General features: G+C 38.8%; 1 protein-coding gene across 1 annotated transcript in view; it reads left to right on the plus strand.

The window, feature by feature from the left end:
* The window catches only part of LOC309475587 (uncharacterized protein), a 454,091-nt gene that overhangs the window by 253,050 nt on the left and 185,674 nt on the right, over window positions 1–15,367 (plus strand). The window lies entirely within an intron of this gene.

The following is a 15,367-nucleotide window of genomic DNA, read 5'->3' on the forward strand; positions in this document are numbered from 1 at the left end:
CAAGGCAGTTCAGAGGCCAACTTTTCCTCCATCCCCCTTCCCCCATTACGCTCCAATAACACCGGACAATATTTCTTCCAATGATTTTTCCCAAAACAGTAATTACAGTCTGTTTTAAAGGACAAGTTCGGTATTTTACATTTAAATGTGACGAAATAAACCTAAAATTCTCGGGACGGCAGCATGTGTCCAAATTTTAATCTTAACCGTTCTATTTCATCAGATACGATCTGTAAACAGGGCTTTAAGTGTAAAATACCGAACTTGTCCTTTAAGATCGAAATCCGATGGCTTACCACGTGCAATTGAATTGGAAAAAACAGATGTATCCGTATTACCACGATAGCGACGTTCTTTGTAATTAATGTTAGAACGTGAACTGAAATCACGAGCTGGAGTCTTGTGTAGCCTATGAGAGAAAAATTATCAGCAAGAACAGCGGCATCTGCTGCTGTTTTCACGTGATGTTCGCTAATATAAGTGGCTATTCAATCAGGCAAAGTGTTCTTATGTTGTTCTAATATCATAAGATCACACAACTCCTCAAAAGAATCAATCTCTTCAGCTGTAAGCCAACGATGAAAAAAACTGGTTAATTCCCTAGCCCATTCAGCGTAGGTTTGCCTGTCTGATTTTTTCTATGATCGAAAACGCTGTCTATAAGCCTCGGGGATTAACTCATAACACTTTAACACAGCTTCCTTGACGCATCGATAGACCTTCTTTTCAGAAGCTGGTAAAGCCACAAATGCCTTCTGAGCACGGCCAATTAACGTAGTTTGTAACAATACAATTTTATCCTCATCACTCCAATTTTGCTCAGCAGCAATATTCTAAAATAACGAAAAAAACACATCTGGATCATGCTCGTTAAACTTAGGCAGGAACTTGATCATACCGGCCAGGCCAGACGGCTGCGATTTGCCCAGTTTGCCTTCAGCTACTAATTGCAGCCTGGTACGCTCAATCTCACGATCCTGCTCTAAATTTTTAAGCCTTTCCCATTCCAACTCATGATCTTTGTCTTTCTGTGCAGCTTCTAACCTTTTGCGGTCCAATTCGTTATCAAGCCTTCTTTGAGCCAATTCGTCATCTAATTTTTTTCTTGCTAATTCTTGTTCCAATTCCAACGTCTTTTGTTTCACTTGCAAATCATGTTGCAATTTTAACAATTCGACTTGCTGTTCCAAAAGTTAATACACTGGATTTTACCTGTGGGCCTACAATCAAACTCGAAGTGGGCTCACTATCTGAAGTGGGCTCACTATCTGAACCCGACGCTCCCTGATTACAAGGCTTTGGCAATTTCTCGTCAGGTAACACGTACTTGTCAACCAAACACGCACGAATGAAGTCAAGCAGCTCATGCTTCTTAGCTCCCCTTGGCAATGTTACATCAATTTTATAGTGCTTGGCCACACTATGCAATAACGCAGCAAGCAAAGCCACTGAAGGAGCAGCCAAAAACGCCTCAAGTGTAGGCCTACTCATTACAACTTAAGTTATAAGTCACCAATCAACAATCAAATCAGGCTATAGTCTACAAATAAACACCCAGTAGCAAATCTAGTCAAACAAACAAAAACTAGACCTATATTTCAATGTCTTTCGGGTTACTAAACAATTCCAACCACATAAATTAAATCGGGCGAAGCGGAATGCAGCTCACGTTACAGGACAACAATGGAGTTTCCCCCTAAACATTTACCCCCCTACCATTCTGACCTATCTTCACACTAAGTCCAAGAAAAAGGCTAATTTACTCACCAATACCGATGGAATCGTACTGTCCCGACAAAAGTCAATTCAGCCGGTGTTCCACGGCGGTGCCCTCGTTCAGACTTCAGTGACCAGCAGCCTAAACCCACAACGCCGAAGCACACTAATCGGGGATAAAACAGGCTCCGTAAAATGCCATCCTGCAACATAAGTAGGTTTACAAACACACGTCGCCACTCTAACTAGGCAAACAAAATGTGGTTGGGTAAATTTCTCCAATCTGCCATAATACTCCCATTTTTTTCCACAATCAAAAAACTCATTTTAGCGATCAAAGTAATAAAGTAACATTCAATTCATTAACTGAACACTCGATGCAGAACTCCCCAACAAACAAACACACCGCGTGCCAGCTGATTAGACTACTACCATCAGCTGATCACCGGTACGTTTCATTCACAAAATGTGAACCAATGACGTAGCACTACCCACGCAACTAAGCCTACACAATATTGCGAATTATAGTAGTCTACTTATAATTCGGGATCCAAATGGTCGGACGAGCCCCCATATGTCACGACTACCTGGCTCACAGTAGCAATGACATGAGGGGGAGACCACACCGTTTGTTAAGTTAAATCCAAAATTTATTAGAATATTAAAATATACGATGAAATCATATTTTGAATCAATAAATGTATCAAGTCAGTAAGTGAAAAACAAAAGAAAGCAAATCAAAAGTGTAGTGCAGATCAGTAAAGTGTTGACTATGTGTAATGCAAAACAAACAAAAAGGAGTAGGATGCTGCTGCCTCCAGCCGGGAGGCCAGAGCAGAAGCAGAGACCCGCAGCGCAGAGCAGAGAGAGAGAGACTAGCAGGAGATAGATGTTCTTAAACAGTCCCGCCCATCAGCTGCTGTCAGATGGACCTAAAACAGACAGCTCCCCCTTCAGATTGGGAGGAGAGAGACAGCCCAAACACATTCTGTCCATGGTGGAGTAAGCACACCCAGCACGGCAAAGCCGGGCGTGACAATATATATTCAAGATTTGAATAATAACATGATTTTTTTATGATGCTTGATGCTACATTCTGGAAACGGCCTGGATCCTCTTCTCCTACACCAATCCTGACCTCCTAAACTTAAATATTACCAGTTAGTATTTAAGTTACTATATTCACATATTGTAAACATACAGTAAAAACATTATTTTTTTTGTTGTTTAAAAATAATTTTTCGCTAGCCAGATGTAGACTTGAAACTTAAAAGGTCTTGAGAAGAACTGTTTAAGAATAAACATGCTATTCTGGCTAATATAAAGACAATATAATATCAAGATAAAATAACATTTTATGTTATGTAACCAGGGCTTGACGAATGCGGGTGTATTTCAGCAGTGGTGTGTAATGCTGTCACTTCTACTTGGCACTTTGGCGGGTTGAATTTTTGGCTATAATATATAAATTTTTCAATGTAGTATTTTAAAAAGGTATCTAAAATAAAAACAATAGTGTGTGTGTGTGTGTGTGTGTGTGTGTGTGTGTGTGTGTGTGTGTGTGTGTGTGTGTGTGTGTCTCTGCTGCACATCACTGAGAGAACAGATGGTTTGCCCATCTGTCTGTGTGAGACAAGTGTTTCATTGTCCCTTCATCCATACTTTTTTCTGTCCGATTTTTCTTTGATGCTTTTCGCAGAATTTTTTTATTTTAATTTTTCACATTTTCAGCATGATGTTTTCCTGGTCCTGGAAACCGTATTCATTAACATAAAAATGCTGAAATTGAACACAGTTAAACATGTTTGATGATAGCCTACAATTTAACACTCTAACTGTGTAACATTGTTTACTAAAACGAACCTGAAACTAGAAAAAAACACATAAATACTGTAAATAAAACTAAATTTTAAAAAAGCTAAACAAATGAAAAAGACAAATTGAACTTAACAGCGACATTTAGTTTTTATTCTTGCACCCAGAACCGACACGCAGGGTTGGAAATTGTGATGGTGCAAACTGCATTCGTCTAATTTTGTGCTAATATCACATTTGCATATTTTTAAAACCAGGAGCCAAAACAACATAAGCAGATAAATAAAGAAAATGCTGCAGGAGTCTCATTTTATTTAGCCGGAATACATTAGATTGTGTATTTTAAAGTTTGGGGTTAGAATAAATCAAATCAATGGTTTAATCATCCCTTAAAACAGCTTTCGTCCAAGTGTCATTACAGCCACAATAGATTTGCGACTCATGAGGATTTAAAGGGGTGGTTGATTGCAATTTCAATTTTTTCATTTTAAATAGTGTGTAATGTTGCTGTTGGTGCATGAACAGTATCTGCAAAGTTGCTGCGCTGAAAGTTCATTGTAAGCAGAGATATCGTCTTTTAAAAAACAGGAAGTTTAATGCCTACAAAAACGACTCGACTGGGACTACAACGAGATACTTCCCGGGTTTTATACGTAACTAACCCATAAATTTACATCAACCCTCCCTCCGGAATATGCAAAAAAGTGGGCATGGCCATATTTCTGCGGCTTTGTCGAAGAGGAAGAGTTATAGTGGAGAGCTGTAGACATGCCGTCGAAAGTGTGCTATTTTCACCCATCTGTCAGGTCTTCTGTGTTCGGGCTTCCTACGGACGCTGTAGTTCGTCAACAATGGCTACAATTTATGTTTGGTTATGTTCCTGAAAATTACAATCGTAATTTAGCTCTTTGTGCTGCACATTTTACGGAAGACAGCTTCCAGAATCTGCACGAGTTCAATGCCGGATTCAACAAGAAACTGCTACTAAAACATGAAGCAGTTCCAACTTTAAAACCAGAGGCAGCAGTTGTTGGGCCACAACCTGTAAGTAAGACTTAATAATTTTAAATGTATTTTCATGTATAATTTCAGACGTAATGTTTTAGTTTTATCAAGGACGTAAACAAATGCCAGCGCCGGCTTTAGTAGCCACTTAGTTGCTATTTCGTGTGTCTATGACAAACGCGTACAAACAATTTGGACCTGAATTTGTAATTATGTACTAATTTTGTAAATGAATTTTCCATGTATACTTTATGACGTAATTTTTCGATTTGATCAAGAACGTAAACCAATGCCAACGCTGTTTGTTTATAGTAGCCAGTTAGTTCGATGTTAATTTGTGTGTATAAGACAAACGTGTATAAAGTTCCAAAAATTATATGTAATCGCAACAGTAAACTTCAGCTGCTGTTATCAGTGTACAGTAGCCTATGGTTTATTTACAGGTTTTATGTATTGTTTATCTACATACTTATTACTGTTATAGATATAAATTATACATTTATCTATAAATTATCATTAATTAGACATTGTCTTTTGTTACAGTCTACATCTCAGCAAGGTCCAAGTACCCAAGAGTTTCCCAGTATATCTGTAAGTGTTGAAGTTGGATGTCAGACAGACCCTATGAAGTCAGAAAGTCTGGCCACAGAGATATCGCCAAACATGCGATCAGTGGCCACACAACTTTCTACTGGCACATTGGCCCTGTCCCAAATGGCACACTCCGGACTTGTGGACTTCCTCAGAGTCCACACTTTGGTGACGTCATGTAGTGCAGACCTATAGGGCCCTTGGCGCGAGTCCACGAGGGCGCATTGAGAGGTATTTTTGGGACAGACTCGATCGGCATGCCGGAAATAACGGTCTGGTTGTTGTTGGACAGGAGAAATCACATTTTTCCGCTCCGACGTCTTATCTCCATGTCCACTACACAGCCTAATTTTACAGTTCTATATTTTGATATTATGCATATCACCTGGGCATTAGACAATAGATAAATCATGCTTATTTAAATGATGTATACAGTTGTACATAATAATACATAATGTTCCATTTGAACTAAGATTACAATTTTAAAACATAATTTAAACATATTTTTTTCAATTTACAGGTTTCAATATTCATACTATGTTTACATATGACTCAGTAAAGCCCTGCCATTCGGTTCTATTTATTTAATGAATCATAATGCGATCGTATTATTAAACACGCTATTATTATGTTTGAGACATCAACCACTGGTCGATGACCATAATGTTTGTTTAAACTGTAGGTAACAACTGGTAAAATGTACATTTAGGTCATAAAAACAGTAATATTTTCTTCACAGCCATGTCAACAATTATCCGTGAGTGAAATCTCCTCCCATCTGTTGTCTGATTGGCCTTTCGCAAGGATTCCTGGGTAGTTAAAGTGCGTGGAGCCTGCATCTATGCGGGCTTCGTGGAAGACCGCTTCAAGGGTACAAAGGGGGCGCTGCTGAGCACACTTCAGAGCGGTAAAATGCTGAATGGGACGGCCTACGGACTCGTAGACTCAGCGAGCACGCGCAATTCAAGTCCACGAGACCGAAAGTCCGCATGAAGTGCGCCATTTGGGACAGGGCAATTGAGGGATTTTCAAACAAGGAGCAGAGGTATGAAGTACACACTATGTGTTAATGTATTATTTGATCAAATTCATTATGACAACATTTTATTTTATTATAAGCTGCTGTGATGTGTATTAAAAATTGCAAACATGAAAATTGTCTCCATGTACAATTCATTTGTAATAGCATGACATGTGATTTATACTATTTTTGTTTTTGTCACTTGTAGGAATTCAGGCAACAGTTTCTAGTCAAAATGTTGGTACTGAAACAACTGTCATGTTGCAAGATATGCATCTGTCTATGCAACACCAATAAAAGGCTCAATGTTCAGACCAAGCAAGAGACCTCGTCTGGTATTGGAGGAGGAGGATGAGGACGAGGAGGAAAAGGATGACACTGAATCACAAGTACAAGTGGAACCACATGACTCAACATATAACCCAGAGAGTACTGCCACTGAGGAATCTGAATTGTTGTAAGTTATAAAAACAACATTTTTATATTAGTTATAAATGTAACAGTTTTTAAGAATAATTAATGTTTAATTATTTTTTATATCTATATTTTATTTAGGATAGATCCACAGACTAACTCTGGTGAAAAAAAATACATTGTTTTTGAAAGTTGCCTAAGAGAGTTATTTGGGTCCTGTCCAATTTGTAAGACAAAATGTACAGACCAGAGCCATAGAGAGAGAGAGTTGCGACACTCTTTGATGTCGCCGCTATGGCTGTCACGTGGTTCATGTAAGCCCCAATAGTTCCAAAACGTACGCTGGCTGTCATGTTCTTCTATGGGACAGACAGCAGCGATTGCATTATTGAACGGTAAATATAAAATAAAACACACACCCAAGTACTTTTTCAGCTGTTATTGCATTATTGCATTTTGTTAATGTCAGTTTTGCATTTGGAGATAAGTTTTAGGCTATATTTTTGGAGGGAAAAGCTAGTGTTCATGTTCGCATGGGTAGTAGCACTGGCTTTAGCGGCTCTAACTTAACTTTTCCATATCATTCATCTGATGATGGCCGTCTCATGATATTTATTTTAGCACAACTGGGCTGTATTAGGCTATTGATTCCTGTGATTTTGCTTATAAATTTTGATTCAGCCATTAGCCTACCTTCGTGATCACGCAAAGAGGTCTGCCGTGGCGGTCCGTTCAGAATTCGCTTAAGCTAGCTCACTTCTTCTGATGAAAGTGGCCACCCCCAGGACCATAACGTGAAACATGATCATGTTAAGACTAAGAATATAATTTTAAGATTAAGGCCATACACATTATCAAAACTATAACAGATTAAAAACGAATTTAAGCATGGCTGATACAAATGAAGGCTTTCAAATAAATTATTTTTTATTAAACAATGACAGACAACAAAAATGTGTGCTTGTGTGTGTGAACAAGAAAAACAAAAACCAGGGGCAGGTGATCCATGAAACAGACAGGACTGGTGATGGCCATAACAATCCTAAAGGTCCAGCATTGTTCTCACAAGCCGCTTCACTCAAGACAATAATAACATAATGAAAAGTTAGTATATCCCAAAAAATTAAATTAAATAAAAGTTGCTATAAAGGTGGTAGCGATTCATTACCGAACTCTTACTGTCACAGCTGACGAAGTCGCGCTAGCTAACTAACGTTAGCTAGCAGGCAGTGCTTGAAAATTGGTTGAAACAACCAACATAAAATATAAATAATTACGCTGTGCATGTACAAATGAAGACCAGTATAAGCATCGCAAAGGGCCTCTGATACAATATAGACAGTTGACAATTCAAAAGAGGTCGATATTTCGGCAACTTAACTCTGGAACAACTCGACGCGCAGCAATGTAAGTGAATGGTGTCCAACGCCCAGATGACAGTGTTTGGAACTATTCCGATCTTCATATCCCGGAAGTAGGTGGTTAAAAGCGCCGCCATTATTTACAACGGAGGTCTATGGGAGTGTCGCAACTCTCTCTCTCTATGGCTCTGGTACAGACCAAAGCAGGCAAATGGGGACTTTTGTGGCATTCACTCAGCTGTGTGAGAAGTGTCAGTACAACAGACAGTGGCAGAGCCAGCCCATAATAGGAAGTACATCAGTTGGTAACCTGTTACTGTCTGCTGCAACATATTTTACTGGTGGCTCCTTTGTTCAACTGCAGAAGGTGTAAAACCATAATACAAGTTCATTTATAGTAAATAAACTGTGTTAATTCAGTTATAATGCAAATGCATGTTTCTGTATTTGTTCTTTCATAGATTTTCAAGGCCATGAACCTCCAGATGACAACATATAGCACTTTCAGGAAACATGCCAGGAATTTAATTGAACCTACCATCATACATAAGTGGAACAGAGATCAACTACATATTATTTCACAGCTGCAACAGCAGGGAAAGGTTCCATTAGCTGGAGATATGCGTGCTGACACACCAGGTATGCTTACAACAATATTAATATGTAGTACGTTTATTTAGAAAGGATTGTAGTTGTAAAAAAAAAAAAAATATGTGTTAGTGGTATCATTTATGGTCTACTTTGGATAATGTGTGCCATAGGACACTCAGCCAAATTCGGTAGCTACACTTTGATGCATGTGGAAACCAACAAAATTCTGGATCTTCAACTAATTCAGGTTAGTAAGTACTACATATCTATAATCATGTTGTCAATTTCTGCTATCTGTTACTCTTAACATTTACATATTGTTAATATGCTATTCCTCAAAATAGAGCAACGAGGTGGGAGGCAGTTACCACATGGAAAAGGAGGGATTAAAGCGTTGCCTGGATAAACTGGAGTCTAATGGTTTAGCTGTTGACTACCTAATAACCGATAGACATCCACAGATTCAAAAGTATCTGAGGGAACGTAGTATCACTCAGTTCTATGACGTGTGGCACTTTCAGAAAGGTAAATATTATTTTTTGTATTTAATTATGATTACAGGCTTGTAAATTTAAATATCGCTTGATATTTGATTATGTAAAAGTAATGATTTTACAACAGACGTATGTGTTGGTATAGGGCTGTCAAAGAAACTAGACAAACTGTCACAGAACAAGGACTGCAAGGTGCTGAAGACATGGTTGCGCAGCATAAAAAATCACATATACTGGAGTGCGACTTCCTCTGTGTCTGGCCCAGAAAAGCTGGCTAAGTGGACCTCCCTGCTGAACCACATTCAAAATGTGCATGTTCACGAAAACCCCCTGTTCCCTAAGTGTGAACACCCGGACAGAGTTTCCAGGGATCAAAAGAAATGGTTTCAATCAGGTATGACTATATAAAAAGTATAACTACAGATTTACAGTTCATTTTTATAGTTTCATCTCTGTGCCGCTACAGGATCAGTGGAACTCCACAAGTTGGGAAAGGTACTATACAACAAGAGAGTACTGAAGGACGTAGAAAAACTCAGTCACCACTTCCATATGGAAAGAATCTATATGAGGATATATGCGCATATATGAAACCTATATGCAGTTTATATGCACATATATGCTGCATATATACAGCATATATGCTGCATATATACAGCATATATGCACATATATGATAATATATATGCTGCATATATGCGTATATATGCCACATATAGGCAAAATTGAGGTGCATATATGTGCATATACAGGCCATATACAGTGCCCTCCACAATTATTGAACCCCCTGGTAAATATGATCAAAATTGGCTGTAAAAAATAAATCTGCATCGATTATCCTTGTGATCTTTCATTCAAAAAATGTGCAAAATTCTAACCTTTCATTGAAGTAAAAGAATTGAAAGTGGGGGGAAATCACATTATGAAATAAATGTTTTTCTCCAAAACACGTTGGCCACAATTATTGAAACCCTTTTATTAAATACTTTTTGCAATCTCCTTTTGCCAAGATGAGCTCTGAGTCTTCTCCTATAATGCCTGATGAGTTTGGAGAACACCTGACAAGAGATCAGAGACCATTCCTCCACACAGAATCTCTCCAGATCCTTCAGATTCCCAGATCCATGTTGGTGCTTCTCCTCTTCAGTTCAGCCCACTCATCAGGTCAGGGGACTGGGATGGTCATGGCAGAAGCTTCATTTTGTGCTCCACAACAAATTTTTGTTTTGATTTTGATGTTTGTTTTGGATCGTTGTCCTGAAGGAAGATCCAATCACGGCCCATTATAAGATTTCTAGCAGAAAGCATCAGGTTTTGATTTTTTATCTGTTGATATTTGATAGAATCCACAATGCCATGTATCTGAACAAGAAGTCCAGGACCTCCAGCAGAAAAATATGCCCACAACATTAAAGATCCAATGGTATATTAAATTGTACACATGGGGTACTTTTTATCCTTGTGTTCACCAAACCCATCTAGTGCGTTTGCTGCCAAAAAGCTCTGTTTTAGTCTCATCTGACCACAGAACCCTGTGTTGTTTGAAGATCCAGTCGTGTCTGACAATTAAATTTGCTGGAATTTGTTTTTGGATGAGCGAGGAAGTTTTTTTTTAAAGCCTCCCAAACAACATGTGGGGATGTAGGGGTTGTTTGATAATTTTTTTTTTAGGCTTTCTGACCCCCAAGACTCAACTAATCTCTGCAATTCTCCATCTGTGATCCTTGAAGAGTCTTTGGCCACTCAAACTTTCATACTCGCCATGCATTAAGACAGTATAGACACACGTCCTTTTCCTGGCAGATTCATAACATCTTTAGTTGGTTATAACTTCTTAATTATTGCCCTGATGGTCAAAATTGGGATTTTCAATTCTTTAGCTACTGTCTTACAGCCACTTTCTAGTTTGTGATGCTCAACAATCTTTTGCTACGCATCAGAACTATATTCTGTGGTTTTACTCATTGTGATGGATGATTAAGGGGATTTGGCCTTTGTGTTTCCTCATATTTAAACTCCTGTGAAACACAAAGTCATAGCTGGACAGTTTCATGTTCCTAGTCACCCTGGTGTACTAAAAAAGGTAAATATTAATGGGAATATACTTCAGAGATATTTTACTCGTAAAAAATTCTAGGGGTTTCAATAATTGTGGCCAACGTGTTTTGGAGAAAAACATTTATTTCATAATGTGATTTCCCCCCACTTTCAATTCTTTTACTTCAATGAAAGGTTAGAATTTTGCACATTTTTTGAATGAAAGATCACAAGGATAATCGATGCAGATTTATTTTTTACAGCCAATTTTGATCATATTTACCAGGGGGTTCAATAATTGTGGAGGGCACTGTAGGTCTCCTGTATTGCTTCTTTATATATACATATAAGCCCTATATGTACATACAAGATATGTCTCCTATATAGCTCATGGCAGGATGGTCATTTTGTAGCTCATATCTCACTTTGGCAACTGTCATACATGATGCCTAGCTCAGATAGGCACATCTATCAATTCGAAGCTCACGGAGCTGAGAAGATCAAAAAGATTTTTTTTTTTTTTTTCTGTTCAGTTTTTTGTCTTATTTTTGTTCTTGTACTATTTGATTGTTCTTAAGTAAATAAATAATGTAAATTTCTACATTTTGGGGTTTTATTTATGTTGCCTACACTGTAAAAAAAAAGTGTAATTTTACAGGTAATGGTCTGTATTTTTTTTACAGAATTTTACCGTTTTGTCATTATAATGCCTGTTATTTTACAGATATTTGCTGTAATTTAAAGGTCCACTATTAAATTTACAGGTAATTGCTTGCTTGTATTTTGGTTTTACATAAATTTTACGTTTTTTAAAAGGAACTTGTCTGTATTTTTACAAAGTAATATTTTACAGATTTTTTTCTGTGAAATTAGAAAACAAAGAAAAGAAGGTATAACTGAAGAAATCTGCATCTATTCAATATGTTGTCCTTACAGATTATTAAGCATGTGGGGGTTAAAGTGAGTTTTTTTTTAAGGTTAAATAATAGTATTTGTAGCCTACCCTACATAGGCTACAGTAGACCTGTATTGAATTCTTTTTTATTGCATAGTCTTTTAATCTTGTCTTGCAAATAGATGCTCATTTTGATCATTATTTAATTGTCTTATTCTCCCATAATTTCATGTATATTTTATTAATATTTTTCCAAATCTCCGTTGCTGCACATTCAGGGCTTTGTGTGTGTGTGTGTGTGTGTGTGTGTGTGTGCGCGCGCACGTGATGACGCAGATTCAAATTCGCCGCCATTACGTTTCCGCTGTTTAGTCCCGCCCACAACAGTTAGCTGTTCAGTCGACTTTGGATCTGTATCAAGGGCAAGCGGGAGATTTGAATTCAGTCTACTCTCGTGAAGTGGATTATGAGATTAACAGTGGTTCAAAGCAATCGTATTCGTCGAGAGCAGCCGTGAGCAGGAGTCCTGTTGTCAGTCAGTCCGTTTGGATCACTGATCTATATAATGTCATTGGTTTGGATTCTTCGGAAATAACACCTTTTTCAGTGAGCCTGGTTCGTCACAGCGGACATCATGCCAACCGATCACCGGCTGAGGTAAGAGTCTGCATGTGAACGATATTTTATATTACATTTGTGTTAAGTTTACGTTACAGTTTTCAAGCTAACGTTAGCATTTTAAATGATGTTCAGTTAACTGGCGAGAGCTCATAGACAGTATAAGAAATGGACAGAGTCATCTCATTGGAACTCAATTGAGGCAAGTGAAGCCCATTTTCAGCGTTTGTTTAGGACTTCCGTTCCTGACGCGCAGACTCAAACTGAGCTTGACGACGTAGATGTGACGTGAGCAACCCGTCTGTCTTCTAGTGGCTGTGGCATGAGAAATCTGAATCATTCCCTTCCGAATCTTGCAGAGACGGAGATCGTGAGTAGGAGGTGTCCATGAGCTAGGAGCAGGAGAAACTTTTGCTAGGTATTCTGATTAATTATTTTGTCATTTTGCCTCCACGTCTCCCCGATTGCCCGCGAGCTTCTCCTCCCGTCAATACGGTAATCTCTCTACTGTGCGACAGAGAGTCGCGTGTTATGACGCAATCGTTAGCCTACTTGTACTAAAACTGTTTTTACGGGGCCATAACGTAAGCTACAAGGTAATGGAGCATTTTATACATTGTCGTGTTTCTTTAGAAATAAATAATGGACAAATGGAGTCTTCAAACGCCTCAGATGTAAAGTTATTCGCTGTCAAAGTGACGCCAAAATGAATGGGAGTCAATGGGATGCTAACAGCAGGTGAAGTTCTGCTACAAGAGGGTGGCACGCGACCGGCTTCAACTTCCGGGCGACTTCCTTCCCGCTTGCGAGAGCTAGAGGCAAAACACTGAAAATGTAGCATGCGTCTTTATATTTCCCATCTGTTTTAAGAAAGATCAGTTGAACCCACACCTCAAAAGACCTAAAACAAGCTTTCGTAGACTTGTTATACATAAAGTCTGTTTAATTGTGTATAAAATCTTTGTTAATACGCGATAGTATCTGTCAGTAAATCAATCTCTTAAATGGCGGGACATTTTTAAACACTGTCTGGAAGCTGAAAACTCTTCTCTTAAAAAATAGTAACCACGTTTTTGGCGGATTTTATTACCATTTTTAATAACCAGTTATACTACAAATAGGCCTAACGTTACCAAGTTTTTTTTTTTTTGGTTAACCATAGTTAATTTTCATAAGGGTTGACGTGGCTATCAAGACTCTGTCATTTAGAAACATGGCTTTCACTTAATGACACATATCTCTATCTTTCATTCCAGCCAGAGGATCTGACGGTTGCTGCTCGCATCTCAGCCTACCTGATGGAAAATTCTTGCTGGATGAATGACCTTCACCTTCAATTTAACCTTGCCAAGACAGAACTGCTTATGGTTTCACTTTCAGCCAAACCATGCGATCCTGCTAATTTGCATTATACAACACCAGAAAGATCCGGCCCTTCCTATCGGAGTCACACAACTCCTTGTCTAAGCTCTTGTTCTATCCAGACTGGACTATTGTAATGCTCTCCTGGCAGGCCTTCCAGCATCAGTCAAACCTCTGCAACTGATCCAGATGCTACAGCAAGACCTAAACTCATGTGAAGACCTAAACTCACAGAAGCTTGTGTTCTGTAATACCCCTTTTCCACCAACAAGAACCGGGTGCTGGTTCAGAGCTAGAGCTATTGCCAGTTCGGAGTTGGTTCGACTGACGAGCTTACTAAGAACCGGTTTGCGTTTCCACCGGCCAGAGAGCCACAACAGAGCTATATCTTACGTCACTGCATACGTATCATGTTGCCCAGCAACGCCAAACACAAACACACCAGACTTGTTCGAGATGCATCGGCTTCTCGCAGAACGATCAGCACATGAAATCAAAGCACTGCGAAAGCGATCAAAAAGCACAAGGAGTCGTATGATCTCCAAACACTCCCGCAGCTCTGATCGGTCCACGCTGCTCCGATGCATCTCGAACAAGGCATCAACAATAATAGACGTTGCGTTACTATGGATGCTCATGGGTTTGCGAAAATAAATCGGCATCCAAACACGGCGAATCCAACGCGTTCGTGCAGCTCGCCGTAACTTACATAGACGGATATTATAATCGAGCTGCTATTAGCTCGACTAGCTGCTATTTAAAAATGGCGGTCACAAGTTTCTCTTCAGTCTTGTTGGCCACGGTAACCCCGCCCCCAGCCTCTGACGCAAGCGGTTCTTTCTTGGCTCCGTTCTAGACCCTGCAATGATTTGGTGCTACTTAAGAACCAGTTTTTCTGGTTCGGAGCTGGTGCTTTGGCGGTGGAAAAACAAAGAACCGATTTGAAACTAGGCTCTGGCTCCGAACCAGCACCAGTTCTGCCTTGGTGGAAAAGGGGTATAAGTGAACGGCGCCTTGTGGTGCCATCATCCCAAAGAGACACAAAACCACTTTCACTGACCTTTACCTGGACTGTTCCCTGCTGGTGGGATGACCTGCCCAACTTAACACATTTTCAAAAAACTGCTAAAGATCCATCTTTTCATAAACACTTGACCCAATAATACTAAATCTTTGTTTTAATAATAAATAAATAAACTTGTGTACTGTGCTACACTAACTGGGACTTGTCACTGCACTTGTTGCTTCTATTGTTCTCTTAATTTTTAAATCACTTTGGATAAAATGTAATTGTAAATGTGTAAAATAAGTTATATTAGAGTATAAAGGCATACAGCAATTGCCTTTTAATGTAGATATTTTTACATGTTCTAAATTATATACTAAGATTGTATTTCCTATCATTCACATATCTTGATGTTCAGTGTTTGTTTAATGAGTAATACTG

The sequence above is a fragment of the Leuciscus leuciscus genome (assembly GCF_965113295.1).
Source record: "Leuciscus leuciscus genome assembly, chromosome: 15".
NCBI lineage: Eukaryota > Metazoa > Chordata > Actinopteri > Cypriniformes > Leuciscidae > Leuciscus > Leuciscus leuciscus.